Genomic DNA, 14,950 nt, shown 5'->3' on the forward strand with positions numbered 1-14,950 from the left:
CGACTGGTGGCGTGACCCGGCCAGAGTAGCCATTTATTCACCACTCCAGAGCTCCATTTAGATCTCTGTGTATCTCTCCCTGTTGAGATCCACAGCAAACTCCCACTATTATGTCTCTCATCTTCCTCCTCCTGCCTCATAGTCAGTGTTTTTATTTTTAAACATGTTCTGTTCTGTTTCACTTCCAGTCAGTGTTTTTGTCTGCCGTCAGGATGTATCATGCATTCCCCTGTGTCTCTTGTTTAATTAGTCATATGGAGTTGGCCTCCTCTTTGGGTAATGGAAAAAATGAACTCACATTTTAGTCCCAGCGGGTTCTTATGTGTCTCTCCATCTTCTGACTTGAAAACAAAACATTATCCCCCTCGAGCAGCATCCTAAAACACACATCTGTTCTGCACATAGGATACAAACGAAACAAGTCCTAATCACCAAAACCGGTGAGATTATTAAATATGGTGTAATTCCAAGTGATAAAGTGATTTTTTTAAATTTTTAAATTTTTTATTTTCTGTGCGGGAAATCGGATTAGACTGGATTAAAGTTACTGGTTATTTCATTTATCTCTGCAGAGATTTGATCCACTGGATCTTTGTTAGGCTTTACCACGCCACTAAGTCCTGGTCTTATTAAATATTGATTTGTATTGTTGTTTCACAGCATGTGACCCTAAAGTTATGACCATTTCTGTCTCATCGCTGTGTTGGCATTTGAGATGCAACTGATGTGTCCTCTGTAAATCTCTGGCACAAATCAACATGTCCAGGCTGCAGAAAGATTTATTTTTTATTTTTGAAGAAGTAGCCCATGATGAGACAATGCAAAAACAGATTCTGTCACATTGTCCAGTTCCTCATGCCGTGAGGAAGTGTTGACAGGTTTTTGGGTTAAAGTTTAGTTTTGGGTGCCAACACACTCATGACATCCTACCTTTGTGTACAGGCATGCGCCTCACATTGACTCTGTTGCTAACGGAACCCAAACTAAGCGAGGCACTGTATGTCAGTGCATTGTTAGCAGCAGCAGCAGCAGACCAACTGTCGAGTTCGGGCAAATAAAAATCCCATTTCCTCTCTTTCCATTGTCGGTATTAAGAGCTGAGGATTGTGCTGTTGCTTGAGTGCCGATGAAAAAGCCACTCAGTATGTGAGCAGTTAAAGCCCTCTCAGCACAGCGAGGGTGAGGCCTTCCTTCTGTATGCATCACCCCAGCCAGCTTGATCGATTCACTGTTTGCTCTGCCTTGTCTAAGTGCGAGCTCACACTGCCCACTCTGCCCACAGAAAATAATTTGGATTTCGACCAGGGCAGCATGCTTCCCCTAGGCTTCCCTAGCGCGTGCGCACACAAATACAAATACAGCACACAAATGTATATATGTACAGTGACTTCACACACAGTCAGTCTTTCAGGCTTAGGGAGCTGGACAACCCAGATGTGATTCTATGAATTCCTCATAACACATAGTTGGCTGTTGGCTGATCAATAATTCAGTTGTATTTGTGAGTAAGCATGTTTGAAACCATTCTTACCTGCACTTCCCTCTGTCTTATGGTAACAAGTTGGGTGTTCTCTCCTTGAGCTGGGCTCAGCTTGTGTCTGGGATTTGTCTGTGTTGATTAATTGGCTTTAGTTTGGTCTCAGCCTGTGGTTGTTTTAGTCTATGGTTGTGTACTCACTTCCCACATGCATGTGTGTAAACGCATGTGAGTCCTTGGCCATTGTGGATTACATTCAATATTTCAAACGGGTACATCTCTTGTGTCTCCTCGGCAGTGTGTGGATGTTAAAGTGTCCATCTAGTGTTGGCAAAGTTGACATGTGTGGATGTGTGTGTTTCTGAGCTTCTGCATGATCTGTCTCTCACTCCAGGCGGCTAGACGAATCAAAGGCATGGGCCTCATTAAAAGGTATAGAGCCTGTGGAGAGGTCAGTGGCTGAGTCCTCTGATTAGTGGGCTCCAGCAGGCTGCCTGGGTGCTGTGTTTGGCAGCAGCGGCGGTGGTGGAGGTGATGGGGAGGGATGCGGGTATTCTCATAGGCATGCCTCTCATCCCTATCCAGCCCATACCTGGGGCTTGTGTGCCCAACACTTATTCTCCCTGCAGGCCTCAGCCTCATCTGATGGGGTCAAGGACAGCACACATTGCCACGAATTTACCCTCAGCCCACCTTGTCTGGTCCTCTCTATCTCCCCTACTTTCTATCATGGGCTAATGGGCTGCCTACTTGCAGTTCTGTTTTTAAACCTCTTTGAGTGTTTTATCAAAGGCCACATTCAGTTTCCATCCCAGTGACAGCCTCTCTCAGCTGCATATCAAGCTGCACCAGTAGCCCGACAAGCAGCTTTCTGGGTCGTTAGTAACTCGTTCCAGGGCCCGGACTCCTATCAAAGCCAGCGACCATGAACCGGGGATGACTTTCAGCCAAGGGCAAAGCGTGTGTGTGCACTAGAGAGACGGGGCGCTTCTCAAGGTTGTCTGACTTTGGACAGTTTCTCTTTTTCTTCCGACTGGTCTTTTTCTTTACTCTTGCTGTCTCGTCCCCTGTGTGCCTCTCAGTTTAATGCTCTTTCAGATAAAAGAACGCCAGTAAACTTTCTCTTTGTTTTCACTCTCCTATTCTCACTGATAACCACGCTATCTAAAAGTAGGCCCTGGCAGCACTCCCTGTTTCTTCACTCCCCCACTCCACCCCTCACCTCCCCTTCCTCTTTGCCGTTATGTTAGGGTGTATTGTGTCTAATCAGTAGATGGGTGACGAGGTGTGTGTGTGTGTGTGTTTAACATTTTTTAATTTCCCTGTTCTTTTCTGGGCCCGCCATAGGAGGAGGGGATGGGAGCAAATGCAGGTGGAAGGAACCAGCATGTATCAGCTGACTGCCACTTCCAAAAAATATGCTGTCTTCAACTGCCTCCCTATATGCTCAGACCCACCTCTCACTAAAGCCAGGTTGCCTTTTGTTCAGTGTCCAACCTTTATAACCAATAAACCTTCCACTATTAATATTATTTATCTATTTAATTTTTAAAAATATATTTGTTTGGGTAAGGCCTTGGCATCAATTTCCCCCTAAGAGCAGAGAGGGATGAAATCACAATGGTCCACTCACTGCTGTATAGCTTCTACTGCCTCTTTCCTCTTCCAGTCTCTGTCCCTCTCAAGCACAATTGGTTAATAAAGCTTGACATTTATTGGAGAAAACAAATAAAAGCGCTTGGTTTGGGGATTGTCTTGTATGCAAACCGCAGTCGTTTTTTTTTTTTCTTTTTTTGTTTTGTTTGCATATCATTGGTTGTCATGATCCCTGGACAACCGCATGCTGCAAAAAGCAAAGCCCTCAAAGGAATTCAGTTTAACGCTGTGCTAGTGCCTTTTCTAAAGGGCAGTGCTGTGCCTCTGCTTGTTGAAGTCTGTTTAGCAGAATAATCAGTCCTTTAATTAACAAAAGTCAGTTCAGAATATCAATTATAGCTTTCCTTTATCTATAGTCATGTCACACTGAGAAACAATTATGACTGATTGGGAGTTTTTATTGTCTCTTGCTGGTGATAATTAGTATTTTTTGCTTATAAATTCTATTGCTTTCTATAAATAACTTCCTCTACTTTCCTCTGCTTCCGCTTTACTTTTTTATAATAATGAGTGGCCTTAACTTCCCCTTTCTCTTAAATTATGAGTTTGCCAGTCAGTCTATGAGTGTGTTCTTCTGAGGAGAGAAGGCTCTGTTTTTATTCAGAGAGCCTTGGGGGCCGGCTAACATTTTCTCAGTCTTACACTTGTCCAGACACACTCTTCGCTCTGGTATGTCAAACATCTCCACAGTGCTCGTTCAAACTAGAGCTGAGGCTCGGTGGCACACAATTACTTCCATGTTCTTATCCATCACACGGTGCCACCAGGGAGGCATCTGATAGGGCCAAATTCATTTAGAAGTATAGCGACGCCAAACAGCCAAAGTAATAAGGAACTATATTCAAGGACGAGAAGAACAAGGAGGCCTGCAACAGATGTTATGGCCCCCTAAGAGCCCTGATCTCAACATTATAGAATTAGATAAAGTACATGAAGAGACAGAAGACACTGAGATTGTCTAAAGTTACATAGGAACTTTTGCAACTTCCTCAAGATGTCTTGGCAGCCTACCTGCCAAATACTATGCAAAGGTTTACCGAGGAAAACGGTTACAAAGGCAAAGGATGGTCACATGGAATATTGATACGATTTAGGTGTCTTCTGTTTACTTTACCTTGTTTGCAGTTACCTGAAAGCTTCCTCACTTTACTTTGGCACCTCAAACTTGCACAGCACTGTATTTCATTCAGTCACACTTTAATACACATTCTCTTTCCCCTGCTTTCTGTTTATCTTTCTCTCATTGTCAAACATCCTCACACAAACACTCTCGCAGCTCTCCCACGAGTCTCAGAAATCCAGGCTCTGGAGTTCCTCTTCTTCGCTGGCTGGGGTAATGACATGGTTGCGGACCTAACTGCGGACGCTGTGAAACAGCAGATCCGCTTTGCAACCACACCTTTCTGTCTGTTTGTGTGAGGTGATGGAGTGTGTGTGTGTGTTGTTTGGAGGTGTGCCATCAGCCTCCTGCCACACTGTCATCACCATGAGACTCCCATGGCAAGCAGTGAACAGTGCTTTGTTTCATCTGGTCTCTTTTCTTTTCCATTCAAATCATTATTTCTTTCTTATGTGATTATCTGAAACACTTGTCATGTTTTACCTTCTTCATGTTTGGAAATAATTTGTCATGCTTGATTGTAACTGAGACATGTCCAGACTTTGGTTCTCTTCCAGTCACTACAGAGTTGTTTGCATTTGCTGGTTGGCCCATCCAGAATGGGTATGGGGTGCAGTGGAACCAATTATAGCAATGGGTTTTGTGCGCAGTAAGCGTAGCATGGTGGTAGTGGGGGTGATGGGTTTTTAATGGGACTGAGCCACAGTCGCAGATGTAAAGGCTTGTTGTTTTTGGTGATTGCAATGGTCAGTGTGTGATAGGTGGGTCAGCAGAGCATAGTCTGCTTGAATCTGTGACTGATTGTTGAGATCAAGCACCACTCGCAGCCACACGGTTTCCCACCAGTATTTTAAATTGCTTTTTGTTCCACAGATTTATAATTGAAAATGAGAGTCACATTGCCAAGATATTTTGCAAAATCCCAAACAAAATAAAAGGCCTGTGCTATTGGGGTTAAGTACCTGTGCTTGTATCTGTTTGTCACATTGCTCATGAGCTCTGTTTGGTAGTTATACCCAAGCACTAAGTGGAATAAAGACAATCAAATAACCCTGAGTTTTCATTTCCTACTCTCATAATTGATGCTCTACTTGCTTTCGCATTCACAATGGGAGTTGAAAGCGAAAGACTCTTGCTTTAGAAATTATTCTTAGGATCTTATCTCTTGAGTAATGAAAGTGTCCCATCTTCTCTGTCTTTCGAGCCGTTGTGTGATCCAGTGTCTGGCAAGGGCCTGTACGGTAAATGATATGGCTTGGGCCATTAGCTTGATCCTTGTCCGTTCATACTGCTGGCTCTTCCTGATAGCTAAAGTGTTTTCTGCTTATTAACTATACTGTCATATGCTCTTTTGTAAGCATGCACATTAATCTAAATGCACCCAAGTACTTTAAAATTCTTTATAGCAGAACACACACAACCACAAGAGAGTTGATCGGCTAAGAAATGAATAGGAGAATGCCACTGAACTAGTTTTTTGCTTAGCTCAGTGTAGAATAAACCAAGAAGTGATTTGTATTCCTGCTACTTTGTGGTCCTCTGCACTGTTTGCAGTAGCCAATCTGGACAAGGGCTTGTTATCAGAGAGCCTGAATAAAACAGCTGCCGAGAACTCTTCACCGCAGCTCCGTTCAAGTCCTTTCTACACCTTTGAAAATGTCGTGTTCTGCCCGTTGTGTCAGACACACTTGCTAATGGCTCCTGGCTCTGATCCAACCTTATCCCACATTCTGAACCTGGCTTTTGTTGCATCGGGCCCTTCTCACAACCAGAAAGACTTACCTGGATCAAGCCAGCCAGCAGCCAGTTTCTGCTAGGGAAACAGTTTTCCACAGTGGCTGAGGCATTTGGAGGGTAAGCCCTACCCGATGGACTGCTCTGTGAGGAAAGGGGGAGGGGGGTGGGGGGCAGCACCTGCCACTGCCACTGCTAACACACTAATATTTAGCGACGAGAGGGTTTCAGCAAAGCCCTGTGGGTAAGGCACACCGGATTTTTCACTTCACAAACTAGCCTCATCACATTGAACTGGCTTTTCCTACTGTTTTGGCTCTGCCCTCGCCTTGCCCTTGACTCATGGAGGTGCTATTGAAATCAAATGCACGTACAGGCTTGTCAGCTCCATATAGCCACTAGCAGCTAGCCTAAGTACATCACCCTTATCTGTGATGTCACTTGCTTCCTCCCCTGTCCATGCTTGTCTAAGCCAGGTCATAAGCTACCCCCTCCCTTTCTGTAGACCTGTCTCTTTAGCTGTAGCTCAGCCTATAAGCCGTTTGTTGAGAAGGGCATTAGCCTATATTTGTAAGCATGGGTGCTTTGTCATCCAGACCTGGGAATGGCTGCTCCAGATGGGTGATTAGTCACCGCTGTGTGTATGTGTCTTTGAGACACTGTGAGAGAGCTGCTGGTGTGTGTGTGACCTAAGATTGGTGTGATTACAAGGAGACGAGTCCGACAGCCTAAATGAAGATAAAACGGGCTTGTATTGCTTCATGTCATGCACTTCTTCACTTGTTTGTGTGAAAAGAGTTGTGGTTCTCTGTGTTTATCATCTAATAGCCATCATCTCCCCTCTTTGTACTCGCATTTCCAATGCCATCTCATCTCTATCTCTGATTCGGCTAGCTGGGCTTCCATCAGTGATTTGGAGTGCTGCTCTCATGCCTGTAGGCTGCCGTAATGATAGCTTTTGCAAAAAAAAAAAAAAAAAAAAAAAAAAAAAGCCCAGCTGTTTTAGAATGAAAAGTAGAGAGGAGGAAGAGGGGGAGGATGAAAGCATCACCAGCCCTCTATTGTACAGCTGCAGTCTCATACAATCTCACGGAGCAGACCTAACAAAAGCAAGAACACGTGCACCATGAAAGATTAATTGGTTGCTGTTAGCTCTAACTCTCATCATCACCTGCAGACGAGAAGGTAGGGAATACAGAAAAGAAACAAGTTGCCTGGTGTTGGCGAGGATAATAAGGCACTGGGGGAAAGGCGTTTTTCTCTCTCTGGCCGCTGGCTGACAAAAAGTTCCCAAAGTCAGGTGCACCAAAGTTGGAAATTAAAGCTGAGATGCTGTTGTCTGGTGTTCACCTGGTCTAGTTAGCACGGTGACGGCTCATCAGCTGGCACTGATTGCACTGTGGCCATGGTAAACAGTCCATTTAGAGGTTGTAGGTGTGTGTGAATGCGCACTGTCGTGTTCACTTCTATGCATGCTTGTACACAAGTGTGTAACAGTGGGTGTGCGTGCATATGTGTACGTGGCACACCACTGTCCAGACACATCTGCTTCGCTTTAATTAGTTTTGCCTGGCACAGGGACCAACCGGTCTCTCTTGTGTTTAATAACAGCCTAGACAGTGAGCATTTATCAAGGTCTGAACACAGCTTTAGGATCATGCATTCATTTGGCCAAAATCACTTTAAAGTGATTATGTTCTTTTTATTTTCTGAAGCTTGTTGTGAACAAGTTCCTGTTTTCCCCCTGAATGCTGAGTTGAAAAAAAAAACACATTCTCTCTGCTGTGAAGATTTTGCCCATCATGCCTATTTTATATTTATTTTTAAATTCAGTTCCTATTTCCTAGTTCCTATATCACTTTATTTTTTTGTCAGTCATTGTATTAACATGTTGTGTTTCTGACCCAAAATTTCTTGGCCCATGGCTCTTTTTCTGCCTTGTCCCCACTGTTCTTTTTGATCAGAGCCATCATTGCACGAAATATCTCAGGCAAAAAAGATAGAGGCCGTTACGTGGTCTCCTCCATCAGAATCAGTGAGTGGGCCTCGGGAGCAAACAGGCCACTCTAAATGCCTCCTCTTTCCCAGTGTCTCTGTCCTCCCCTCTCCTGACTGCAATGATTTCTAATCAGGGCATTAGAGTTTTGCTGATGAACCAATATGAGCTGACAGACCCCCTCCCCTTCCTTCACCTATCTTCTCCCTCCTCTTCCCCCTCCATCCCTTCACATCTGTGAATGTTACCTGACGGGACTCATTTGTCAGCCCCCTCCCCAGTCCTTCTCTTTCTGTCTGTTTGCCCCAGCCACCTGATCCCTCCCTCCTGTTGTTCCGCCAGTGCCAACACAACTGAAGAGCTGCTGTGTGTGTGTTTGAGTGGGCGGGGAGTCTAAGGAGACAGAAGCTAAACTGAGCAGAGCCGAGTTGCACACGGGTGCAGCTCCTCTCGCTGCCTGAGGAATGGCTGTCAAACTCTCTTCATTTTGGCCCTATTTCTTCCCATCATCCCCACTGTGGCCTTTGTACATCTCTTTCTAGTCTAATTCAGGTCTAGCTAAACACTCTTTCAGGACAGGGTGGCCCCAAGAGGCGTAGTGCCTACTGGGAGAATCCCTCCAGCTGTTGCTCCAGCTGTTGCTCTTCATAAGTCTTCAACTTCTGTGCTTTTGTATTGTATAGATACTGTTTTTGTTATTATCGCTGACTTACTACAAGGACAATTTCCCCATAAGGAATAATAAAGATTTCTACTACTGTTGTAATATATTGCATGCCAGAAGGGTCTAAAAAATATGGTGAGGAATTCAAAAGCAGCAGGAGCAGCAGCTAACGTTGCCCCCAAGCTCCACTTGCAAGCTGAGTGAATGCAAATGGACTTTTTTTTTTAAATAGAGTTCCCCAGCTGTAATAGTCTGCATGCCTAGCACAATGCTGCATACCCCCATATCCCCTCATTCAATTCCACAGCAACTTCCTTTTTGTGTGGGTTTGGCTGTCTGATTCCTTCCTTTTTCAGCTTACTGGAGGAGATTGCTTTGATTTTGGGGCAGACTTGACCAGATTAAATGGAGTCGGTCCGGGCCGCGTGGATGGGTGGCTCCCAGCCATCATCTCATTTGTGTTTCTCATTGTCGCTAGCAGCTCCCTTCCATTTTTGTTCTCTCCCCTTCCCTTTGTTTGCCTCACGCTTCTGCTCAGTATCTGGCCAACGATTGATAAGACCCAATCCCTGACAATGCTTGCAGCACGCCAAGCATTGGATCGGTGGTGATGGCGCTCATGCTTTGTGGAGAGTGTGTGTGTCTGCTCGGGCTTAAGGAAGGAGATGGGATGCAGCTCACGTCATTGTTTATCTACCTTTCCGATTCCAGATGGCGCTCAGCAGAAAGAATGTGCTTCTTGACATTCTCCCTTTCTCTACCTCTCTCTTTCCACACTCTTTCCCTCCCTCCATCTCTCCTGTGGCTCACTCCGGTGTATGGGCTTGGATTCAGGTCTAGAACACGCAGCATGAATTGAGGGGGAAGGTGATGAGAGAGCCAGGAAGGCAGACTGGAGCCTTGGAAAGTCAGGTGGTAGTCTCTGAGTGTAGCCGTGTGTGTGTTTAGATTTGTGTGAGAACATATGTGCTAGTTATTGTACCTATGAGACTGCAGTGCTGTCTCTACTTCAGTATTTGTGAAACTGAATAACCATACACAAGCGTACCAGTGCGACAACACATTTGAAACACTTGACACATTTTCTTCTTTTTTTTTTCTTTCCAAAGCCATTGAATCATAAAAATCCTGTCTTGTGCAACAATTGAGCCGGCCGGCCCGGTCCTCTCAGCCATCTAGATTGATGGACGGTCAATTCCAGCAGCGGGAGATAATCACAGCGTGTCAGCCTCCACCGATCCAAACTCTTATCTGTGTCTGCCCATTGCCAGCATGCCACAAATGACCAGAGGGACACGCATTTCTTTTTATTGTTCCAAAGCCCCGAGGGAGTGTGTTTGTGTGCAATGAACTTAGCTCTTGTGTGTCAGACTTGTGTGACTGCATCCTCCACTGGATGAACACATTCACCTGAAGTGCACCTTCACTACAGTGGTATTTCAACAAAACTCTCATCGCTGTTTGTGAAAGTGCATACACTTATGATAAGCCAGCATTTTCTGATTATTTTCTTCCCCTTTTTTGCCTGCTGATCTTTGAAATGAATTATGCACCGTCTGAAGTGTCTGGCGATACATCTTGCTCTTCAGAGGCCTTATTCAGAAAACTTTTGCTAGAACTTGTCAGTGATATTAGATTGGATCCTGCCACTGCTAGAATTTTTTTAATCTTTTACTTTGAGACCTGTCGCCTTCATCTTCAAGTGTAATCAAATGAGATTACTTGGCCCCAGTGTGTAATGCAACAATGGACTTTGAGGAAAGTCTCCTTGTTTCTTGCATCCGCTCTGCTGGCTAAAGGTCTTTGAGGGTTTATTCCCCTGAGTGCGCTGTACTAATTGTGGCCTAATGGTGAGCTGTTACAGCTTAGAGTGGTAAAAAGCAGTCGGTTGGTGAGGCTTGCTGTCTGATTACGCTGTCTAGTTAATGCACCCTCCTCAGATACAAATGGAGGGTGGTTATTGCATCAGGAGAGACAGTCAGCCTGTCAAAATCACCCTCTCTAACAGACAAGAGAGGGAGATAAAGAGAGATGGAGAAGAGTGAGACAGAATATATTCTGGAGAGCCAATTTCACTAAGGGGATAGAAGCGTGGTAGTGCAATTATGAAATATAGTAAAAATAACGACCTTTTTTCCAGTCTGGCTCCATATGGGCCGGTGCATATGACTTGGAGAATGGCCATAGTTTCTTATAGATGATAGCCTGTGGGTTCCTACTTAAAGCAAAGACAGTTTCTAGTGAAAAATAGTTTCTTGCTGGCACTGTGTTGAGTAAGAACTGCAGGAATGACAGCTGAGGACACTGGAGAAAGCACTGCAACACTACACCTTTCCCAAGTTGTTGCCCATACGCTGCTGTTAGTCATTTCCAATTCTGATACTTCTGTTAGTGTGGGAGTGCACCCCCATGTGTATCTGCAGGAGTTCTAAAGAAGGGAGAAAGGCCACTCTAATAAAGGCCATTTCTCTTTCCCTAATTAATCACCAGAGCATCTCGTGATTGTTTTTGAGGCAAAAATAAAAAAAAAATCCTCCTTCAGCGCAACTTTTGCTGCAAGTCACACATGAAAGCCCAGTGAAATGAGGCCTCAGCACTACTGCAAGTTAAAGACCCACACTAGCTCCAGCACTGCTTACTATGGATCTGTCTGAATAGACACTCAGTGGTGCTACAAGCTTAGCCAAAGTTAGGGGAAAAATGGGGTCAGGAACTGAAGAACTCCTTTCTGACCCACTAATGTAAGAAACAGACACTAGTTGAATGTGATAGACCAGAAAAACAAGTTCAGATGATTTTAAAAGTTTACACATCATCACATTACAGCAGTGCACATATTTATTAGCATGTTTGCATGCACATAAGCACATGTCGACATAAGCACATTTCCTTCATTACCTGTTCAGAATCTGTTTCATACTCTTGAAGTACGTTGTAGTACACCACAGTTCCCCTTATTTATGTAAATCATGCTTTATCTCTTTCTCTTTTGCATTTACACATAAACCCCAGAGCTAGACGTTATCTTTTATAATCGTTGCTGTTTGCTTAGAGACAAGTAGCCAAAGCAAATGTGCAAACAGCAGAACTTTTACTTCAGGTTGAGCTTTTTGTCCGAACAAACATTGTAAAATGAACATACGATACAGACAAAATACTGTAAATATTATGCAATGACAAATCAATAATGTAATGGAAACTGCCACTTCCTAATGATGTACTCCATCTGTATGCTTTATATTTATCCCTGTAGTTCCTTTGTTTGTCCTCATTATTTACACACCCTTGACGGACATTCTGCTTTGCTTGAGTTCTGTTTCAGTTCATTTATTGTATTTATTGTCAGTTTAATTAGTTTAGATTTAGCAACATCAGTAAAATCTGTTTATTTTGCAGCACCAAACACACTCTCATGCATCCCCCTTACAAACACACAGCATCAGACCCAGCAGTCAGAGAGGGGAAGTCCCCCTGTGGTGCCAGTGTACAGCCATGCCTGACTCCACACTCTTATTATCATGATTGCCTGCAAAAGGTGGCGGGACGCTGAGTCCATTCACTCAGCCAGACAGCTTCATAAAGCGGCTGCCGATGGTTCCCAGTGGGGCCTTCATCAGCGGCAGAGAGCAGTGAGGCGCCTCTGGACTTTGCTCTCTGAAGTGACAATAGTTCTCCTGCCGACAGAGGGGAGAAAAGGGAGCAGGGAGGGTAGAAAAACAAGATGGCTGCCAAGCAATAGGCATCTGTTGAATACCTCATAGGAAGGTCATCCAGGAAGTAATGAGGTGAAACGCTGCAGTAGAGCAGTAGCTGTCAATCAGTTTGGACATTGTCGGGTTATAATGAGAGCCTGTTGTGACTGGTAAGCACCTTCATAGCTAAGCAGCTTGGCTGAATGTGGACCACCTTTACCTTTCTCAGCCTCTCTTGCTGCACTCCCCCTTCATCCTTCATGCCTTTTCCTCCTCCCTGAGAGCTAGGCAACTATTGCTACCCATGGACCATTTCCCGGGCATAATCCAACATCTGTCTTGAACACATCTCTTTCTTTGGCATTAAAACATTCACTACAACCCTCCACCCCCCCCACCCCACCCCAAATCCCTCCACCATCCTTCACCTCCTCCATCTCCCACCTCCCTCCAGTAGCCGTCACAGTTACTGAACGATTTCCTCTCACTGGGAGGCTCCTCCGAGTCACTGTGGCAGTGTCAAACGAGGCTCCTATTTAAGCTCATTAAATGTTTCCAAGAGAATAGGAAATCAATGGTGCATACCGGTGCGTGAGAACTTTTCTCTTAATTTAATTTCCCCTCCCCCTTATCTATTTGCACATCTCTCTCTTTCTTTTTCTCCCATCATTCTTGCTTGTTCTTTCCACTCTGTCGTTCTCCTTTAAAGGCTCGAGGTGATGAGTGAGGTGGGGAGTTGTTTAGGGGGGGTGGGGGGAGGTGAGTTGGGGGGGCAGAAATAGTTGCCTTCAGAACCATTTTGGACTTGTATTTGTGACAGGCACCATGGAGTGAGGCTGTCCAGCTTTTTCAGTGTTGTTTAGCAATCACAACACGGATCACAATCGACTTGAAAGTTTTGTGCACACTGACCTCAGCCCGGGAGTTTTAGCTTTTGTTTCGGTCCGTGCTGTTAAGGGAACAGGTTTCGACCAGAACAGAATGTTGCAGTGAAAACATGTGGAGGAGGGGGCAGCACGGTGATGGTTTGGATTGAGATGACCCCCAGTTTAAAACTGCTCCCGCCCCCTGCTGGTTTCCCTCTCATTTTGACTTTCATTCATCTTTTGTTTCTCCTTCTGTCTCTGTTGTTTGTCCAGAGATTGTGTTAGATTAGGTTTTGTGACTGTGTATGTGTGCATGCTTGTGAGTACATGTCTGGCTGGGCTTTGTGCTGTTTGAAACTATGCCTGGGGGCTGGGCGCGCACCTTCTCTAGAGCTTCTGTAATTGCTCTTCTGGGGCCTTGTCTCTGGCTCTGAGCCGGTCTCCATCACTCTCACTCTGTCTCTCTCGCTCGCTCTTTGGTCTCCTCCTTTCTGTTTTTGGCCTCACTCCGACCCCCCTCCTCCTCTTCTCTCCCTACATGGCTCATTATAGCTGATCCCCACCTGCCCAATCTGGGAATTCTCTTTACACACACACACACACACACACTCAGAGACATAAAGAGCTACTCAGCAGTTTTCAGAGCTCCCTGTCGCTTGGATGGTTTGTGTGCTATCTGCTCTAAAACAGCTTTGCTAATGCTGTTTGGCCCGAGAAGTGGAAACAATAGGGCCGTCACATTTTCTCCCCTCCCTCTGACTGGTGCAAACAGACAGTTACTCATCTCTGTTCTGGCTGTCAGAGCAGCATTTTTCATAAAACCCTGTCCCTTCAACCCCAGATTTTTTGTGTACACTAGCATCAGCCATAGGGTCCTAACCATAGGCTTGGTCTTTTCTATTTCCATTCCAGGCTGTCACCCAGCAGCCCCACCATGCCTGTTCCCATACTAGGGGCCTTACTTTGAAGCATAATGGATGTGGCCAGTTGCTGCTGCTCAGCTGCAGGGCACTATCATAGGGAGTTATCTAAGGGCCTGAGTGGCCTGTGATGAATGGCTGGGAGCTGTGTGTCTCCACCGATCAATAAGCCACTATCACCCAGATGAGCTAGATGCCCCCTCGCTCTTTGCTCCCCCCCCCCATCCACACATATATCTCCTTCTCATAATCTCCCAGTATGTTTGTGAACTTTTCCCTCCAATTCATGGCCTGAATTGGGCCATTGATCTTTTATCCTTGGCTTGTTTTAAATAAAGGACCTATCTCCTCTTCACCCAAGCATGCAAGTTTTCTGACAGCAGTTATTGCTACAGTGGAAGCAAAGAGCACAAACCTTTCTGAAGCCTGATCGAAAGCCCCGTAATCGGAGAGGGAGAGCACATATTAAGATACTACCCCCACTGCTGAGGTTTGCATTGCAAGGCTGATGCAAGCAGAGGTCCCACGTGCATATACACACTTGTAATGCAGACAAACACACACACATACACACACACCAAACACAAACACTTTCACTGCTGTCAGGGCTCATTGAGCGCAACCTGTCCCAGAGCACCTCCAACGGCCCCACCCATTCTTAGTTTAAATGCGATGCTGTCAGCTTGCCTTCTTCTTTGTCTGACTGTTGTGCACACATGCATGTGAGGTCTTTTCACACCACCAAAGCGTGTGGATTTGCATTTCTACTGCAAAACAACAGGTGTGTTGTAACCACTGTATTTTATGGTTTTTGATCTTTTGATT

At 45.1% G+C, this 14,950-nt stretch overlaps 1 protein-coding gene across 4 annotated transcripts in view; it reads left to right on the forward strand.

Annotated features, from left to right (window-relative positions):
* Positions 1 to 14,950, forward strand: part of plxnb2b (plexin b2b) — a 119,550-nt gene that overhangs the window by 10,763 nt on the left and 93,837 nt on the right. The window lies entirely within an intron of this gene.

This window comes from Channa argus, chromosome 4 (assembly GCF_033026475.1).
Source record: "Channa argus isolate prfri chromosome 4, Channa argus male v1.0, whole genome shotgun sequence".
In the NCBI taxonomy this organism is placed as follows: domain Eukaryota; kingdom Metazoa; phylum Chordata; class Actinopteri; order Anabantiformes; family Channidae; genus Channa; species Channa argus.